Consider the following 12,267-nt stretch of genomic DNA (forward strand, 5'->3'; position numbering starts at 1 on the left):
GACCTCGCTCCAGACTGCACTCCAGGACTGCCTTGCTGAGCTGTCTGCCTCTCCCTGCTCTCTCTCTCCCTCTGGGTTGCTCTCTTGGCTGGCTGACAGGAGAACTCCTCAAATGGGCTTCAGCCGCCTTCATCACAAATGGCACATGTCAGTAAAGGCAGGAGGCAGGTCCTGGCCCCAGTCTCCTCCCAGAAGAGCAACTCCTCCTCCTACCCCTACCCCCAGGGATGAATAATGAATTCCAGAACTTCCCCTCAGGACACAGATTAACACCTGGCCAAACATTATTCTGACAAGAGCCAGAGTTTAGAGAAAGGACCCTGCCACAGCTTTAACCTCAAGATCTCCTTAACAAATCAGGTGGTGACCCTTCTCCATGCCTACAGAAGATTACAACACTAAAAACAGCCCAGTCTCTTTTAGCAAAAAGTGAGTTAAGAACCTGTTTTAAATTCTCCAGCTGAAACAACATCTCTCAATCCTGTGTAGTCAGAGAAAGAGAAACTGGAACAGTCTTCTCTTGCCATCCCCTCTTCCTTCTATTATACCAGCTGCCAAAACAGCTCCTGGTATTCAGCCTTAAGAACTAACAGCTTGGTAAAATGATTGGCACTTATACATACATTCCTTTCCCCCACAGAAATAAATGTAAAGACAGTGTTTTTTATTTTTGTTTCACTACTATTAACTAGTTAAACTTTTCAAGATTTCAAGAAAAGCTGTGAAACAGAATGATGGCGCTCACTTTACAAGATGCCAGAGATGGAATGGAGAAAGAGAAGTGAAACGCAGGCACACGGCTTTAGCATATGTGAAGGGGAGACACCTGTGCACGGTCGAGTGAGGCAATCAGGCACGTGGAAAACAGTGATTCTCAAAATATTTAATAATATGGTGTGGCTCTCATCCCTATTCTCCATACCCCTACTGGGATCTCTACCCCAAGTGATAACAACTGATAATATTTATTAAATACAAAATAATTAAGATTAATCTGGATGCTAAAATAAACTCGACAGGACTCTCTAAACTACAAAAGGCCATCTGCACTTCATCCCTACAGACCCTTCTTTTGAGGAATGTCTAGATTTTCCACAGTCAAGGTTTTTGAGGGTATAATGTTGGCTGAGACCTAAGTATCATTTACTACATATCTTCTGAGCACCAAAGAAATGATGCTTTCGAACTGTGGTGCTGGAGAAGACTCCTGAGAGTTCCTTGGACTGCAAGATGATGAGGGCAGTCAGTCCTAAAGAAGATCAACGCTGAATATTCATTGAAAGGACTGATGCTGAAGCTCCAATACTTTTGGCTGCCTGATGCGAACAGCCACCTCACTAGAGAAGACTCTGATGCTGGGAAAGACTGAGGGCAGGAGGAGAAGGGGGCGACAGAGGATGAGATGGTTGGATGGCATCACCAACTCAATGGGCGTGAGTCTGAGCAAACTCTGGGAGATAGTGAAGCACAGGGAGGCCTGACGGGGTCATGGAGTCAGACGCAACTTAGCGACTGAAAAACAACATATCTTTATGGAAAGGGGATATGCTTCCATTTTTTAACCTGGCTACTACACACCACTGGGCTAAGCAGTAGCTTCATTTTAGCTTTCACAGTAACAGGAGTGATTACCACTGGAGAAGGGAATGACTACCTACTCCACTATTCCTGCTTGGAAAATACTATGGACAGAGGAGACTGGCGGCATATAGTCCATGGGGTCACAAAGAGTCAGACAAAATGTGCGATTAACACTTTCACACCACTGAGAAGCCCTCCCGAAACACTCTATACCTACATCACAATAATTATAAATCTTCCCATATTTTTGAAGAAGATTTTTCTACTATACACATTCTAACATTCTAATACTATTCCAGCAGAGCAGCTGCCTAAGTCCAGAATAAAACTTGATGTCAAAATTGACAATGAGTGTGTCAAAACTCATCCTCTAAGATTCATGTACAATAAAGGATCTCTGTGGGTTCTAATTTGAATTATTAAGTAAGGGTATAAACCACTTAGGAGGTGGGAGATGACGTAAATGAAGTTCATACCTGAAGGCTTCTATTTCCTCTGAAGAAAAAAGGACTCTATTCTTACTGGCCTCTCTCAAATCCCTGAATCTTTCTAGTATCCAGTAGCTCTTCTTTCTAGAACACTCCTTATGTCTTTGGTGGCTCAAATGGTAAAGAATCCACCTGCAATGTGGGAGACCTGGGTTTGATCCCTAGGTTGGAAAGATCCCCTGGACGAGGGCATGGCAACCCTCTCCAGTATTCCTGCATGGAGAATCCCCATGGACAGAGGAGCCTGGTGGACAGTCAATGGTGGTGCAGAAAAGTTGGACACGACTGAGCAACTAAGCACATACAGTCACATCACCTAAATCAAATTCTCTCAGCCTTCAGACTGGTACTTAAGCTGTCACTTCCTCCAACAAGCTTTCCTTATCCGCAGCCTGAGTTTGGCTTGGGCACATCTATAATATACTGAACTTACCTCCTCTTGGCATTTATCATACAATATTCTCCTTGCCTACTTACTCTTCTGCATCTCCTTCTAAACTGCAGATCTCCTGAGAGCAAGTGACAGCCTGTGGCTTGGCAAAGAGAATCAGCAGAGCTGATGCTAAGTTAGTATTGTCAGATAGGATGGAGGAAAGAGAACTTAGACCTTGGGTCACATGGCAAGAGTGGAGATGAAACAATGCATGCAAAGTCCTTAGTACATTCTCTCTAAAATAGTAAGCTCTTGATAAATGTCCTTTAGCTTTGAGCGGGGAGAGTTTGAAACTTCCACCAAGGGGAGAAAGAAAGTGAACTCAGTAAATGCATTGATGGGCAATCCTGAAGAAGCCAACAGCTGCAGAGACCCACGGATCTATATAACAACACTCAAACAGAGTTTTAATTCTCTCAAGTGGAACACAGACTCTCAAGAGGGCAGAGAGCTGACATGCTCCTGAGAGGAAATGGGCAGAAGGACAAGACCATCAAGGAACTGAGGGCGCTGGTGAGAGGGGTGGTGAGGGGATTACATACGTAATGCAGGCTGAGAAAGGAAAGAAGGGACCCCAGGGGGGCTTGTAGACTGACAGAAGAGTGAGCAGCATCACAGAAAGATGGAATGGAGAGGGGAAAGATGGCAGGGTGGCCAATGACCAACTTTACTTACAGACATGCTGACAAAATTTTCTGTTTTGGGGACAGACGGTGGAAGACTGGGAATTTTGTTGGTTAATTTGTTTCCTTGTGATTTTTTCCCCCTTTACTGTAAGTCCAAGCGCTCAAGGAAAGGGGGGGAAAGTAACATACTGAAGGATTCCAAAAAGTTATTTGCATAATCAAGTCATAAGACTCCTGGCCTTAGTGAATATTCATTCTATTTGGCAAAGGACTTTAAAAGTTCATGAAAACAAATACTGTCTAACTTTGAGCATAAGGGTCTCTTTTTATGTAAAAAGAAATAATAAACTCCCCATTTGGTCATGTTTTAATAGTTAGCAGGCATTCATTGATTGAGGAAAAACAAAATCTAAGAATTTAAGAATACGGAGATTCCCTAGTGGTCCAACGATTAACAACCTACCTGCCAATGCAGGGAACACAGGTTCCATCCCTGGTCCGGGAAGACCCCACATGTCAAGGGGCAACTGAGCCCGTGTGCCGCCAACTACGGAAGCGCGTGCACCCTCGAGCCGATGCTCCGCCACTGGAGGAGCCACTGCATTGCACAGCAAGGAAGAGCAGCCTCTGCTAGCCACAACCAGAGAAAGCCCCATTCACAGCAATGAAGACCCAGCAGGGCCAAGAATTGATTCCTTTTTTTTTTTAAGAAAGAATTACCAATTGAACAATGCATAGGGCTTCGCAGGTGACACTAAAAGAACCCACCTGCCAATGCAGGAGACATAAAGAGACGTGGGTTCAATACCTGGATCGGGAAGATCCCCTAGAGGAGGGCACAGCAACACACTCCAGTATTCTTGCCTGGAGAATCCCCTGGAGAGAGGAGCTATAGCCTGGTGGGCTATAGTCCACAGAGTCACAAAGAGTTGAACACAACTGAAGTGATTTAGCACAATGAGCACACACACACACACACACAATGTTTTTTTTAACGAATTTCTATTAACCACCCCTTTCAGAAACACCAAAAAATCATGTGCACACAGGAGTACAGCACCTGTATCCTGATAGACACTGCATCTCCCAAGCTGAGAAACTACCTGAAGTAAACACTGCAAGGATGAAATAAATGAAACTGAGAAAGGTAAAGTGACGTCACCAGGGTCTCACACCAGGGCTGTAGCCAAGCTATGAGATGCCCTGGCTCCTTTGTCGAGCATCATCCAACTGCATGCAGGGCCACCCCTGAGAAAACTGGCAAGGCTGTTACATAGCTCAGATGACACAATACAACCATGCGACAGAACTAATAACTATAAATTCTGTAAGAATCAAGGGATGATAAAATAAAACTATTTAATTTACCCACCAAATACCTAACTTTTGCAACAATACAGGTTACTGCTTAATGGAAGGTGAGGTGGTGGTGGTTTAGTTGCTAAGTCGTGTCCAACTGTTGCAATCTCATGAACTGTAGCTGGTCAGGCTCCTCTCTCCATGGGACTTCCCAGGCAAAAACACTGGAGTGGGTAGCGATTTCTTTCTCGAAGGGATCTTTCCAACCCAAGGATCAAATCTGCATCTTCTGCATGGCAGGTAGATTCTTTACCGCGGAGTCACCAGGGAAGGCCAAGAAAGGAGATGAAGCTCAATTCAAGAGGTGGACCTTTGACTGTGTTTATTTTAAGTCTCCTGAAAGAGGGGAAGGCCTAAAGCTGATGGAGGGAGGGAGCAAAACCTACTTTACGGGAGAAAGTACAATGTGGAAGGCAGCGGGTACAGGCAAGAGCTCTGGAGACAACAGGATTTCAATTCCAGCCCGGGTCATGCTAAGCGCTGGGTATAACTGCAAACTAGTCACTCATCACTTCTCTCTCTCAGCCTCAAGTGCTGCATCTGTAAACTGAAGGTAACCAAACCTAACTTCAAATGATGATTCTTGTGAAAATTAAAATAGCCTCATAGTTTTGCGAAGCAAAACACAGCTCCAGACTCACCACTGAGCTTGATAAAAGTTACTGTCACCTTCAATTACATCACAACCTCCTAACCTTTGTTTAGTAGCTAGCTATAGTCAGCTGGAAACATCACTTCTTAGCCTTCAATTCAGAAACTCCACCTGCTGTGACAGAGACTCAATCATCCTCTGCTTACATTCTAAACCTGATGTTCCATCAGGAAGGGAGGAAGAAGACAAGAGAAGGCACCACGTCCGCCCAGCTCCACAGTGAACATAAGTAGGGAAAGACACCTCAGTTTGTGAGCTTCCAGGCAGTCATCACTGACAAAAAGAGTGCATTCTCTAATAAAATATGACTGCTATTTTATCCTCAGTGTTTTCTGGAGAACTGAAAGTCCACAAACACACACACAGAGATATAAAAAACCAGCAATTGAGCCCTTTTAACTCTGAAACCACAACTAAGACAGGCTTCTGCAGAAACTCATTTTCATTTCCTGGCATAAACTCCTTCTTCCAACTCCCACCCACCTTTTTTGTTTTGTTTTAAACAGACAGTGTACTGTTAAAATCGGACGATCTTTGTGGAGGAATTGCTTCAGCTGCACTGAAAGAGCCCTTTTCCACTGCAGCTGCACTTGGAACACACCATTTCCTCTGGCAGAGCATCTGAATGCTCGTTCAGAGAGGCTGAAGAGGTTCGATGGGCGCTCAAGGACTTTCTCTTTTCTCAGCGAACAGGGCTGGTCACAGCTCCTATAAAGCCTTCAGAAGGATTCATTTATCTGTCAAAAATGGCAAGACTCTTCCAGCTTTTGTACATGGTGTTTCCTCTGCTGGGAATGAAATTTCCTCTCTTCTTCAACCCTGCTAGTCCCTGCCTAACCCAGAAAATGCATTCATACACATGTTTTGCATACACACACACACACACACACACATCCTACTTCTGGTTAGCTTACAATTCTCATCCCAGACTTCGACTCTTTACAAAAGCTTCCCTTGATCCTTCAAAGGAAGAGTTTGCAAATGAAACTGTTCAGAAGTTCAGCTTAACAATAAAGCTTAAAATGACTTGAACACCAACAACAAAGAGATACAGCTGAACTACAACAGAAAGATTTTTATCCTATAATACGTTCTGCTCTTCAGCAGAAAAGAAGGCTGCGTGTTCTTTCCTACTCACAACCCTCCCTGATAAATGTGTTCTTCTTAAGCCCTCAGGGGAGGGAGAAGCGCACCTCAGCTGAACATCTCGGGAGGCAGAGATCATGCCTGTGTTATCCACATCTGACCTCCTCTCCGCTCCTAACAGGCACCGAGACCAGCCGGAAAAAGAGCCAAGGCCCACTGCCAAGAACAGACTCCGTCCAACGGCACCACTCCAAGCTAAGTAGCTTCTAGAGTCCTTGAGGGAATCAGGCCAAAGGCCCATCCATGATTCTCAAGGTAGGAGAAAGGTCTCGAAGGACACCAAGCCATCCTGTAGGGAGGCTGGAGGGTGAGACTAACCTCCAGAAGGGTCAGGTTCAGGGCTCCACGTTCCTCTAAAGAGTCTACTTCTGGGTAATGTTCCTCCCTTGTCATAATCATCATCTGGGCAAGCAAACCCAAGCTATCACAGGGTGAGCTATATGAACACTGTCCTACCCGCTGAAGTATAGCAAAGTATGCTTAATTCCTGAACCAATTACCTTCATAGAGGTGATCTTTGATACCTAGTATTCCTTGAGGTTCTATGAGGCTTTTTTCATTTCCTCAGAATTTTTCAAAAAGCCCTCACAAAGGTCAAACCGTTCAAGATTACCTTAAAGGCAGGAAACCAATAACCCTCTTTTGGGAAGAAGAGCTACACAGCTTTACACTATGGATTCTGTATTCATGGGCTTCCCTTGTGGCTCAGATGGTAAAGAATCTGCCTGCAATGCGGGAGACCTGGGTTCGATCCCTGGGTTGGGAAGATCCCCTGGAGAAGGAAACGGCTACCCACTCCAGTATTCTGGCCTGGAGAATTCCATGGACTGTATAGTCCATGGGGTCACAAAGAGTCAGTCACGATTGAGCGACTTTCACTCACTCATTCACTCACTCAATCTACACAAGCAATGTGTGAAGGGACATTCTAGTTACTCACTTTTCTTGTATGAAAATATGTTCAATTTGATAAAGTAGATAATAAATTAACTCTGTCTGATATTAAGGGCCATGGGAATGTGAGCTAAGAAAGCATATCAGAAACTGCCCATGTTTCCATCACTATAAAAGCAAAAAGTGACAGGTGCCCAGACACTAAAAGGAACAGGTACATATTTGAAGAAAATTACCAAAACATACTGAGTACAATTAAAAACAGGAACAACATTGGGCCAGGGGAGGGGGGGGGTCTAAAAGGTTGATAAGAAGAGACACATAATGATCTTTTTACAAATATAAAAATATCTAAACTCTGACCCCATCACCTTGTCTGTGTCTAAACTGTATGTATCAAAAACATCCAATACCAAGAGATGAAAAGAGCATCTTTCCCTTTGACTTCAGAACTGACAGAGATGGAGGGGTTATATACTTCACATAAGCCATACTCCACATTCCTGAGTAAGTGTGCCATCAAAAACCGCACACCAGCAAGATCTAATTCTTTCCACTTAGAGTACTTTCTAGAGATACTGGGAAGTAAGCACAAAACTTAAAGATTAAAAAAAAATCATGCAGCATTTGATGTACAAAAAGATAACCAACAGTACCTACTGAGGAGTCAGCACCTGCATGGGAAACATTACCCATGCTCCATGAGGGAGACAAGAAGGAACCACACACACACACACACACACACACACACACACCCCAGAGCATTACCCATGCTCCCGCCATGGGGGAGACAAGAAGGAACTACACACACACACACACACACACCCCAGAGCATTACCCATGCTCCCTCCATGAGGGAGACAAGAAGGAACTACACACACACACACACACACCCCAGAGCATTACCCATGCTCCATGAGGGAGACAAGAAGGAACCACACACACACACACACACACACACACACCCCAGAGCATTACCCATGCTCCCTCCATGAGGGAGACAAGAAGGAACTACACACACACACACACACCCCAGAACATTACCCATGCTCCCTCCATGAGGGAGACAAGAAGGAACTACACACACACACACACCCCCCAGAGCATTACCCATGCTCCATGAGGGAGACAAGAAGGAACCACACACACACACACACACACACCCCAGAGCATTACCCATGCTCCCTCCATGAGGGAGACAAGAAGGAACTACACACACACACACACACCCCCCAGAACATTACCCATGCTCCATGAGGGAGACAAGAAGGAAACACACACACACACACACACACACACACACACTCCAGAGCATTAACCATGCTCCATGAGGGAGACAAGAAGGAACTACACACACCCACAAAACCAACAGAAATAGTTCTTCCTGAAATGACATGGCAGTCTGGTTGAGGAGACTAGCGATACACAGAAGACATGACTTAAAACAACAAAGTGCAGAGCAATACACCACACACAGAAGTTGGTGAGTATGCAGAAGGCAGTGAGAGAGGGATGAGAGGTAGATGAGGAAGGCTTGCCATGGAAAAAGGAGGTTTGAAGAAAATACAGAATCCAATTTGGTAAACGATTAAAAAAAAAAAGACATTCCAGATAAATATGAAAACACGTATCAGTACAAAAACCAAAGTAAGAAAACTAAAATTATGAAAAGTAGAATTATTAACTCTTTTCCATAAATACAAATGACTGATTAATTTGCTCGTGTTTCCCTCATTTCTGCATCTAATCTCTTTGAAAAATGACTTACTCTGAAGTTTGGCCCTGTGTCTTTATATAAAAATATGTTTGTGCACACACATATTACTATACAACCCTACTTGCATACCTACTTCCTTTACACACAGAATTACATAGATAAATGGCAGCCAAGTTATTTTAACTGGTTTTGCAGTATGAATTCAGAATGATTATAATTACAGTTTCTCTGTTAAAATGAGGTTTTGTTCTTTAATATTCATTGACTACTAGCTTGCTTCCCACACACAACACATTATTTACCCTACATTGACTTGGTGCATCAATTATGGTAATAGTTTGTGAATAACATTCACATTATGGAAAAATGAGCCTGGTTACTTAGCTCTCCCTCTGGAAAATTGTCACAAACATATGTATCATCTGTCTCTACTTAGAGTGCAGCAATTAGTAATTATAGCTGTATATACTTTTTTAAAGCAAAGGGGGAAAATAGACCTGAAATGTCATGTTCACAAATGTTCTTAGGATGTTATCTAAAATTATTTTGTTGAAATTCTAGTTGTAAAACAGAAAATTCATTTTGACAAAATAAAAAGTCATTGTTAATAGCATATTGAATATGGAAAAATAGACAAAGTACCTTTCAAATGACATCCCTTACTGAACAATCCCTTCTTCACCCACAGGCTGAGGGAGGGCAGAATACAGTACTGAGAGGCAGGACAGACCTGGATTCAAACCCTTGTCTTCTTACCATCCTCTGGCTCAATTAAACAGCTATTTATAGAGTGCCTACTATATATCAGACACAGTACTTAGTTTTATAGAAACTTAAATGAATAAAACAAAATAATCTGTCTTTAGGTTCCCTTGTAAGGGAACAAGAAACATAAATCAGTACAATGTAATAAAAAGTCTTCAGATTTTAAAAAAAGAAAAGGTCTGACAGATATGTAAACAGTTCAGAGAATTATTTATTATAGCAGAGAAAGGAAGTAAGAGATAGCTTCACCAAGCAAGGCACAAACTGTGGAGCTGTGGTGATGGGATAACATCGGAGCTAAGGATTTCCAAGGAAGAGTAATCCCAGGTGACAAGGTTCAAGGTCCGAACATGAGAATGGAGAATTAGGAGGAATGTGGAGGTGGGGGGCAGAAGGGCCTGGGAAGCTTGGCTTTTCATGGTCTACAGGCTCCCACTGTTTATTCTCCTCTCTGCACTGCACGTCGATGCAGACACCCCAACAATGGATGTGCTGTGGCCCCATGCTTCAACTCTGTCCCTCTGCCCTAATGCACCCTAACACGGCTCTGATGGAGGTGTTTTCTGCCAAGCAGGGTGCGAAAGAGAGAAAGCCAACAGCCCCCGGCTCAGTTGCCATGTGGCCCAGAAGCAAGCACTGATTCATGTTCTAGAACAGAGGCCACCGCCTTTTGCAGCAAAAAGCCAGACAGTAAACACTCAGACTTCCTATGTCATGCTACCTCTGTTGCAACTGTTCAACTCTGCCATTATAGCCCAGAAGCTGCCACAGAAATTACATAAAAATGTTAACGAAAACAAAACAATCACTTTATTTACAAAAACAGACCCCAGGTAAAGTCTGGCTGCCAGGCCTACTTGCCAACTCCTGCTGGAGATGATGGCTAGCACAGAATGGGTGTTCCATGAATATGAGCTGGATGAGTCACTAGTGGGGACTATCCCTGCTGCTCACTACATTCATCAATGTCTCCTGTCCATCACTCTTCTTTTCCTCTTTAGTACCTCATCCTAAGGATTGTTAAACACACTTACTTGTGCAGGCTACACATCCGGGATGAACTGCTGAGTTGCTGTCTGGTCACTAAGTCATGTCTGACTCTTTGCTTCCCCATGGACCACAGTGCATCAGGCTCCACTCTCCCTTCAGGACAGCAGCCAACAGGCCCACAGACTGACACTGTCGACTCACACACTAAACATCCACAGCCTTCCATCTGTCTCGCTTAAAGACAGCGATAAATTTAAACATAACTCCCAACAACCTAGAGGGGTGGGATGGAGTTGGGAGGTAGGAGGGAGGTTCAAGAAGGAGGGGACATATGAATACCTATGGCCGATTCGTGTTGATATATGGCAGAAACCACCACAATATTGTAAAGTAATTATCCTCCAATTAAAAATAAGCAATTTTTTTTTAAAAAGGGGAAAAAAAAAAAAAGACTCACAGAAACATTAAGGATCCACATGAGGTTGTCTAAGTCAGTACAGAGAAGGCTTTATCCAATCACACTTGACTACTCAGGGAGAAATAAAAACAATCATACTATGTAAAAAGTAAATAAATACACATAATTTCTACTATTATGTTCTGTACTCCAAAGGATAATTCTCAAAATCCTGTGATGAACACAGCATTTGAAGTCAACTATACTCCATTAAAATTTTCTTTAAAAATAGTTTACATGAGGAAGGATAGCGAGCTGTGAAAAAAAGTACTTAGCATGGAGATCTGAGAAATGTGTAATTAAACTCATGGTTTACTTTAAAAAGATTTCAAGTTTAAAATTATGATGTTAGAGAAATGATAGGAAGGTTACTTTTGAAGAACTGTTCAGAAGTTAAGTATCTGCTATACTGCTTGTCATAAATTTCTGGGAGTTACCCTTGAATCTGATAATAAATAAATAATAAAAATAATCATTTTGAAAATGTAAAAAAAAAAAAAAATCCCATGGGGAGAGGAAAGCACACACCCCATCTTAGATTTAGAGAGCTCCACTCTGGGTAAGCATCTCTGTCCTGAATCATAAGATCAATTTAGTGGGTAATCACCATAGTACACGGGATGTGTGTGACTGTGCATGTGTGTGTGTTAACATAGAGAACAAGAAAGTAAGTATTCAGTTCAGATCAGTTCAGTCACTCAGTCGTGTCCGACTCTTTGCGACCCCATGAACCGCAGCATGCCAGGCCTCCCTGTCCTTCACCAACTCCCGGAGTTTACCCAAACTCATGCCCATTGAGTCAGCGATGCCATCCAAGCATCTCATCCTCTGTCGTCCCCTTCTCCTCCTGCCCTCAATCTTTCCCAGCATCAGGGTCTTTTCAAATGAGTCAGCTCTTTGCATTAGGTGGCCAAAGTATTGGAGTTTCAGCTTCAACATCAGTCCTTCCAATGAACATCCAGGACTGATCTCCTTTAGGATGGACTGGTTGGGTCTCCTTGCAGTCCAAGGGACTCTCAAGAGTCTTCTCCAACACCACAGTTCAAAAGCATCAATTCTTTAGGGCTCAGCTTTCTTAACAGTCCAATTCTCACAGCCGTACATGACTATCATAGTATATTTCATGTAGTAAGTTATTATTTAATGAACTTCTCAATTT

General features: G+C 43.1%; 1 protein-coding gene across 5 annotated transcripts in view; it reads right to left on the reverse strand.

Moving 5' to 3' along the window:
* The window catches only part of AUTS2 (activator of transcription and developmental regulator AUTS2), a 1,192,920-nt gene that overhangs the window by 838,366 nt on the left and 342,287 nt on the right, over positions 1 to 12,267 (reverse strand). The gene's annotated exons all lie outside the window — the stretch shown is intronic.

The sequence above is a fragment of the Cervus elaphus genome, chromosome 10 (assembly GCF_910594005.1).
Source record: "Cervus elaphus chromosome 10, mCerEla1.1, whole genome shotgun sequence".
Lineage (NCBI taxonomy): Eukaryota > Metazoa > Chordata > Mammalia > Artiodactyla > Cervidae > Cervus > Cervus elaphus.